The 8,040-nt window shown below is 44.4% G+C and overlaps 1 long non-coding RNA gene across 1 annotated transcript; it reads left to right on the top strand.

The window, feature by feature from the left end:
* The first annotated feature begins 690 nt into the window (after positions 1–690).
* LOC121836415 lies at positions 691–6,932 on the top strand. The gene is made up of 3 exons (XR_006077922.1): positions 691–723; positions 5,082–5,207; positions 6,723–6,932. It is a non-coding gene; the product is annotated as an uncharacterized LOC121836415 (long non-coding RNA).
* Positions 6,933–8,040: the final 1,108 nt, after the last annotated feature.

Here is an 8,040-nt window from a genome sequence, read left to right as displayed (position 1 = left end):
CGACTGTGTCAAACCGGTTCGACAAACCTTCGAAACTTTTAACCAGATTTAACTTGTTCGACTTTGTGGACAGCGTGGCAAGACCATGATAGAAGCATATCTAGGTCTACAAAAAAAAAATTTCACTCAAAGGGTTATTTTAATTTTATAAACAGTTGCAAATAAAAGAAACTAACTCTAACTACTGAAGAAGTTAATAACTTACTTTTTTGTACTGTATTAACTGGAATAACCAATCGGGGCTGCCCTTAATTCATCCCTTAGCCATCACCATCCAATCCGAAGTCAACTGGCCAGCATGTCGCGTGTGCCAACAGCAGTCAAACCTTTTTCTAACGTTTCGCAAGAAGTTGGAAAAAGTCGAACCTGGTCAAACTCGAACGTCGGCTGGTTCGCGACACCCCTACAAGAAAGGTCGTGCTGGCTGAACGGTTCATTGGAGATGCAAAGCGCTTGCGTCGTGCTAGACACGATTTGACAGAAGCTTTTCGACGCAGATGAATACCAGAATCTGCACCGTGTCAGCCCGGCAAAGTTCCTCATACCAACTTTTTTGGTATGAGAAATGGAATGAAAGAATGTTTTGTGGCAATAGTTGGGGTCATTTTGCTTTAAAAGTCTTACTTCCAATTTTCAGAAAGGCACAAGCATTGGAGACCAGCTGCCTCCACAATCATGCCCCCCCCCCCCCCCCCCCCCCTGCTTTCCTGGTAGTTGCTGTCGGTGAGTAATCTGAGCCTTTGGCTTTTCTACCTTTCTAATAGAAATGAACGGTTCTTCTACACGTGCTAAAGTGAGAAGTATGCTACTGCCATGTTTTTCAGTTTTGTAACCCTTTATTTCCTCAGACCAAAAATTTTTCTTCAGCTTGGTTCAGATGCCCAATACATTCATGGAATATTGTGTCCAGATATTTCTAATGTGCGTTGTCTGTATGTTTGGGGGGGGGGGGGGGAGTTTACTTCGCTGGTCCATTTGGCAGACAGGACGTTGTGAGAAAGAGAAGTGTAGATAAAATACAAGTGTAAGTTTTATTATGAAAACCTTTTAATACGGAACTGATGAAAAAATTAGAATATGAAACAATATGACGTCCTGTCTTCCTCTTTCTTGTTACTTTCTCTAACCTAGTCTTGTGACTTAGAATCATATACTACTACATAAGATTCAATGACATGGAAGGTACTGCAGCTCCTCAAACCCTTAAAAGACACATGCAAAGGAAAAAAAACATTTTTTTTAAAACAGCCTAGATGAAAACAGATTGCTTTAGAACAAATTTACAACGAAGAAATACAATTTTTAGAGCTATATTTATGGCGCAAAACGAATTTGTAGTTGGCGCCCGTAAGAGCCGCCGCGCTGTGTCGCCGAAGCCGCGGAGACACGCTGCCGCCGCATGCTGAGCACTGTGCGCTGCCGCTCCAATGCATTTCTCCACGGCGGCGGCGGCGTCGCCGTGCAAGTTTGTGTGCTCTGGGGTGCCGCCGCCGTCACCTTACCGGTGCACAGGTTTATCACGTCTGCTTGCGCTTTTTCAGGAGCTTCCTTTGGGCTCTAAAAGTAACTTATTAATCTTTGTTTTTTGTTGCACTTCAAACGAAGATGAATAAGTAACCTTTCGAGACCATACGAAGCATCCGAAAGAGTGCAAGTACCGTAGAATACCGTGCATCCGCCCACACCACACTAAGCGCCCATTCCCAAATTTGTAGGATCTGAGAAAATACACAAAGTACATTTATTGTAAAATTGATGAGCGAAGAAGGGCCCATCCCCGATTTTTTCACGATTATCTCTTAAGTTTGAGTGGGCGCTTGCTCGGTATTTTACGGTACCATGTGACAAATAGCGGCCAATCACGTGATAAATAAGGGCCACTTCTCCGCGGTGCCCGCGGGCGCCAATTACAAATTCGTTTAGCGCCGTAAATATAGCTCTAAAAATTTTTCTTTTTCGTTGCAAATTTGTTTTATGACTTCCTTTTCCTAATCCGGCTGTTTAAAAAAAAAGTTCGTTTCCTTTGCATGTGTCCTTTAACCGTTTTAAGCAAGCCTAGCTCTTCCACCTAGAGCCGTTCCCTAGGCGTTTAGGAGGAGTGTGGCACGTCCACGCATCCTACCTTGCCCCTTGGCTGTTTTGGACGTCCCAGGCCCGTTCCGAGCTTAGTTTGCGGTGCAGCTGAGAGATGGCAGCACGCATTTTTTTATTGTACACGTTTTTACGAATGGCGACCGATTTTGGAGGCACGTGCGACCCAAGCCACACAGGCTTTAAAAAAGGAAAAAAAAAAATAATTTAGGTTGAAAAATTGTAAATCAAAAACCGGTTAAGTGGTTAAGGTGAATATTGTGCGACATCATTATGCAGTTTCCTTGTTTCTTCGAGAATATCTAATTGGATACGAAACACATTTTCATGATGTGCAGGCAACGTCAACAAAAATGTTAAGTGATTGCAGACGAACACGACGATTAGCACGTCGTGTAAATCAGCCATAGATGGACTGCGGAGTCCATCTATGGCTGATTTACACGACGTGCTAATCCGCGGATGGGTTTATCACGTGACAAGACGTCCATGGAACGTTAGTCCCCCAAGCGCATCCACACAAAGGAGACGAGCAGGCGACAGCGAGGACATACTATACCTATTCGCAGCCTTGCAATTTTGCAAAACGCCAACATCGCAGTGTGCCACTGTTTTCCAAGAGCAGAAGTGATGTTTGCGACTTGGATCACGGTGTTATCATGAAAAGGAATCGTTGTGTGCCGCTGTTACATACCAAGTGGGCCAAAACATAGTGGCAGGCTTAGAGCGAAGTGTCACTTGCTTTACTAACGACATGACACAAGTATGATCCTGCTTCAGGAGGCTTCAGCATCATAGCGATGAAGTCCTGGGGTCGCGGAGAGGCATTTGGAAATGCCTTTACACACTGCTCGCTTGTGCACCACTCTTCAGCACAAGCCATAAGAAAGGTCTTGCTGGATGGAAAACTGGGTGGATCTGCAGTAAAGATTGCAGCATGCTAGGCGAGTTTTGACAAGCTTCTTGACACCAACCCGAAGGAGTACCAGAACCTGTGGCGTGTCAGCCGGGCAAAGTTGTTGCAGCTTCTTTCACGCGTGGAGATTTAAGAGTGGCGCGACAAAACAATGATCCACCCTCTTTGTTTGACTGATTTTAAAACAAAAATATTGGTGAGCTGTTGCTACTCTACCATAAAAACGCTTTTCCAGTTACTCACTTGCCAAAAATCTGCGATTAAGAAGGCACTCTGCCCTTTCAGTATGGGTGTCCGCAGACGAGGGACAAATCGCAGGAATAGCCTACATGATGGTAACTTGACAAATGGTGCACGGATGAAAATTGCAATTGAATGTATCATGTGAATTTGCCATTATTTGGCAATTATCCTAATATGATCAGTTGATCCTAATTAAGAAAGAACAATTGTTCTCTGAAACAATGTAATAAAAGGAGGTTTTTATAAATAATGCCTGCTCATAATGGAAAAGGCTTGGTGGAACAGAGACTTTCCATAGATCAGATATTACGAATTGCAGGCGTATGCTTAATTGAGAGAAGAGTAAAAGTACAGGCAAGGGTGGTGAATTGCATACATAACTAAACCTGAGACACCGGAAGAAGGACGCGAAAAAGAGAACATCAAACACAACACGTCTCAACCACAGCTGCATTTTTTTTTACTTCTTAGTCGGTGGGTTGACTTTGGCAAGTGTGGGAACGTTGAGGGTAGTTCTTTTTTCGCCCTTGCTGACAATCTGGGGGTGTGACTTAGTGTGAGGGTTCTTGGCATTGACTGCGGTGTACCTTTATAAAATGGTGGGGTTTTAGTATGAACCTGCAGCTGTGTTCGAGACATTATGTGTGTCGTCCTCTTTTTTGTGTCCTTTTTCCTTCTTCCGGTGTCTCAGATTTAGTTATATATGCTTAATCCATGCTCAAAGTGAAGACATGAGCTTGTGCTAGCATTGCCAACCTTGTGTGTATGGTCTATGAAAAGTGCTTAATGACTGTGGTTAAGAGAGAGCAGTTTCTGCCTTTAAGAGCAGCATGGGATGAATGGAAAAGTGTCCTCACAAACAATGAATTCTCCGGGTTACCCACTCAGTCTAACGGAAGGATGTAGGATAAGCATTTTGAAATCTTGAGGATTTGCCAAGGGATGAAAAAAATAAATGCACAGAAAAAAAGTAGGGGGAGGAGAATGGCACAAAGATTTTTGGGCTTGTGTTTTTACATTTGAATTTTTTGTGCAGGAAGCATTAAGGCCCGTTAACACTCTTGCAACCGAGTACGACCGTGAGAGACGAGACCGGTTTTCAAGCCTCTTGCAATCTCTTAGGACCAGCTGCGTTCTGGCGCATCCCGTCCTAAGAACTCGCAAAAGGCTTAAAAACCGGTCTGGTCTCTCTCAGTCTTACTCGGTCACAAGAGTGTGAACGGCACTTTACTGAAACAGCACTTCAGTCCTGGGGGCAATAAGTCATGGCTAGTCAATACCTGATTCCACTGATGCATATCAGGCAAACACCTCTTAAAGGGCCCCTGAAAAAAAAAAGTTTTTTGAACAGTCTGATAAGGACACTCGTGCCAAAAAATACATTTGATGCGAAAATAATTAATTTTTTAGAGCAATATTGACGGCGAGAGATTTATTTTAAATTCTGCGCGCAAAGTCCATGACGTCCTTGAATGGTCATTCGCTCTCGCCACCTCAACACGAAGGCGAAGCTGATCCCCTTCTCCTCCACTCGCTCGAAGTGCCCAGAGGAAACAGGTGGAAAGGAGATGACTACCGACTAAATTGCGTCTCGCGCTGTCAATATTGCTCTGACCAATTTTTTTTTCACGTAAAATAATTATTTGACACGTGTGTCCCAACCAGACTGTTTAAAAAAAAACATTTTGTTTTTCTTTTCAGGGGCCCTTTACTGAAACAACTTTGCTCTCATTGTTCTAATTTAACACTATTGTGGGAAATGACTCTCAGGAAGCATGAACTGCAAAATTCGCACGTGAAAAGGATTAACAAGATGTTTTGTCTCTTCCAGTTGTACCAAAAAGTGCATAAGGGGTCGACATTACTTAACCATCGTTTCAATCCTGGGGACATGGAGTCATTGCTAACCAGGGCCAGTCACTGCTAGCCAAAACAAGACTTCAAAGGTGCATAACAGGTTAGTACGTTTTTCTGGTATTTATATTTTTATTTTAACGAGACAACCTTGAAATGCACAACAGCAATTCTTTCAGAATATACGTAGTTTCTAATTTCCAGAGAATTAAGCTCATCTCTCTGAAGTCCCAAATCAAAAGCACAGGCTGTAACCTATTTTTGCCGAACATCTTGCAGTTTTGTTGGTTTGCTTTTCATAATGAACGATTCAACTCCGCTGGTGCAAGGGCATCGATAGATTTCTGGAACCATTCAACACAGATGGAGCACCTTATCTGGCGTGTGGCTTGTTAAAGGGATACTGAACCGAAATTTGAATTTCGCGAAATAAGGCTCTAGAAGCGTTGAACAGGACTCTACGAACTACAAAACATTACTCGTTCATCGATATCTAAACAGATCGCTGCACTTTTGGAAAAGAAGGGCACGATCAAGCGAGGTCTTTGACATCACTGTCCTCCGGGAGAATTTGAGAATGAGGGGAAGCGGCCTCGCTTCTCTCCTCCTCGCATCGGTTCAACAGCTTGACACGGGACGTAGCGAGGAGGAGAGAAAATGAATTCGTGACGTGCCTTGTCTCGTCGGCCTCCTCGGCCGGGCAGTTCTTTTCTAAAAATATGGCGATCCGTTAGATATTGCTGTATGAGTGATGTTTTTGGGTCTTGCTCCGTCCCGCCTATCTGTCCAGCCTTGTTTTGTGAGTTGAAAATTTCGGTTCAGTATCCATTTAACCGCGAAGTGTATGTCCTATGCCTTCTTCCAGGTGCTGGGCATGTTGAGTTTCCGATCCTTTACCCTTATTCCGAGTGCAGCAACTATACTCTGTGTTTCACGATAACTTGACGAGCTGTGGAGGCTGCGGCCTTCCCGACCCAATAAGAGCGTCGAAGCAAGGCACGTGACAGCAACCCCATGGTTGAGGTTGCTGTCGAATCGCATGGTTGAGATTGCTGTCGAATCGTTTTTACGAATCGCCTACAATTGCTGAAAAAGTAGGTCCCATAAACAATTCCGGTAGAGTGTAAACACATTGGAATCTATATGGAGATCCCACTGCGTCGCGAAAATTAGAACCCAGAAATTATTTCAAAACTTCAGCTTCGACCTTAATTGCGAAATATGGAGCCCGCAAAAAATAAGTCTACAGTAAGCAGAAATAAAGTTATTTCCTTATGAATTCCAGGATTTGAGTGTTTCTGGCTTACATTTGTCTAGTCTAAACTAAAATTTGTGCTTAATGGACTGCAGGGATAATTTACTTAACTAAGAGTTCCTGTTTATGAATAAAATAATTTATTAATTATACCATACTAAGATTATGTGGCTACACTTCCATGAAAGGGGTAGGGAAACGAAATTTCAAAGCTCATTTTCTAGCTTTAATGTGTTGCATGTTGCACCCTAACCTCAAAAACATCAGTCTTCCGTTGAAAAGCACAAAAAACTAATCTAAAGCTAAATAAACGACTTTCATTGTGCACCTGGTGGATGCATGCTGTTATGATCGGCCACCCAGAGAGCAGGTTCGGCTTCCTGGCAGCGCCATCGACCTCCCATCGACTGACCAGAGTCTCGGGCTCGGCATTCTGGCGCCGCCGAACATGCCGACCGACGCGGCGTGTGTGGGGTGCAGCTTCCGAGTGACGCCGAGCGGGAGCTGACCCCCCTGACACCCCGCTGAGAAACAGAGGCCCGCTTCCTCGGCCTTCGGACCGGGTGCTAACGGACGATGAAGACAAGTGGAGACGTTTGGGTCTCGGCGTACGATCGGGACAGCTGCCTGTTCCTGCGTTCTTCTGGGAAACGGGACGAGAGGGATGCTTGGACCGGGGTGTGACCACATGGGAGGTCCGCGTCCCGGGAGACTGCAGAGACGTCCCGTGGTGACGAAAGTTGTATGCTATGTAAGTTGACGAAAGTTGTATGTTATGTATTTTCTGCCATGCGGTGATGTATTGCCTTGATAGATGCTTGTGATTGTTTAAAATGTGAAAGTTGCAGAAGGTAGATGATTTTAAATATTAGGTCAGTCATAAAATTTAAGTCAATAGACCCTTTTCCAACGTCAGTGCGAATGCCTGTCCGCCATTGCTTGCTCACATACTCTGAGCATATACTGAAAGCGAGCCCTGCGTCAGCGCAGCCTTCAGCGAGAACTCAGATCCAGTCACGCACTTCGTGAGCAAGCAGTGCTGACCGCCATTGTTGCTTGATAGACTTTTGAAAAGGGTTTACTGACTAGATAGATACTGTACAAACTATTTTACGAGAACATGTAATGGTGACTGTCGGTTTTGTTTACATTACTTTCAGACGCCCGTCGGAGGTGCGTCGGCCTGTGACCAACTGGGAAAGCAGATGCAGCTCGCCTCAAAGAATTGCATCATTAACATGCACGAGCTGCTTCAAAGCCTGAGACTGGAGGACAAATAAACGAGCCTGCGGGTGGAATGCATCTTCACAATTTCTCGAAGTTTGAGCATTTCTCTGTGCATGCACTTTCTGCTATCTAGCATAGGCTTTAAAAGGAAAGTGTTTCCCTGCTAAACTTCATGTTTCACTGATGAGTGAACCATGTGGTTAACACGATTGATATACACCAATACGCGACCCTGACGTCACGTCGCTACGGTGGCGCTGCTACTGTTAGGGCGCATGTCCAGACGCTTTACGTCACGTGAATGTCGTTCTTGCGCACACGCAGTGCCCGCACCTCGTGTGGAAACTGAATTTGTTCACACCTCGTGAGGGCTTGTTGGTAAATAGTGCGTTGGCCTATAGATCATATCAACGATTTAAACTGCATGAACAATATCATCCATAACAACCATAGA

This window comes from Ixodes scapularis, unplaced genomic scaffold (assembly GCF_016920785.2).
Source record: "Ixodes scapularis isolate PalLabHiFi unplaced genomic scaffold, ASM1692078v2 PGA_scaffold2__306_contigs__length_199485367, whole genome shotgun sequence".
Classification (NCBI taxonomy): Eukaryota; Metazoa; Arthropoda; class Arachnida; order Ixodida; family Ixodidae; genus Ixodes; species Ixodes scapularis.
The sequence above is the reverse complement of the archived record's forward strand: the minus strand, read 5'-3'. Positions and strand labels throughout refer to the sequence as shown.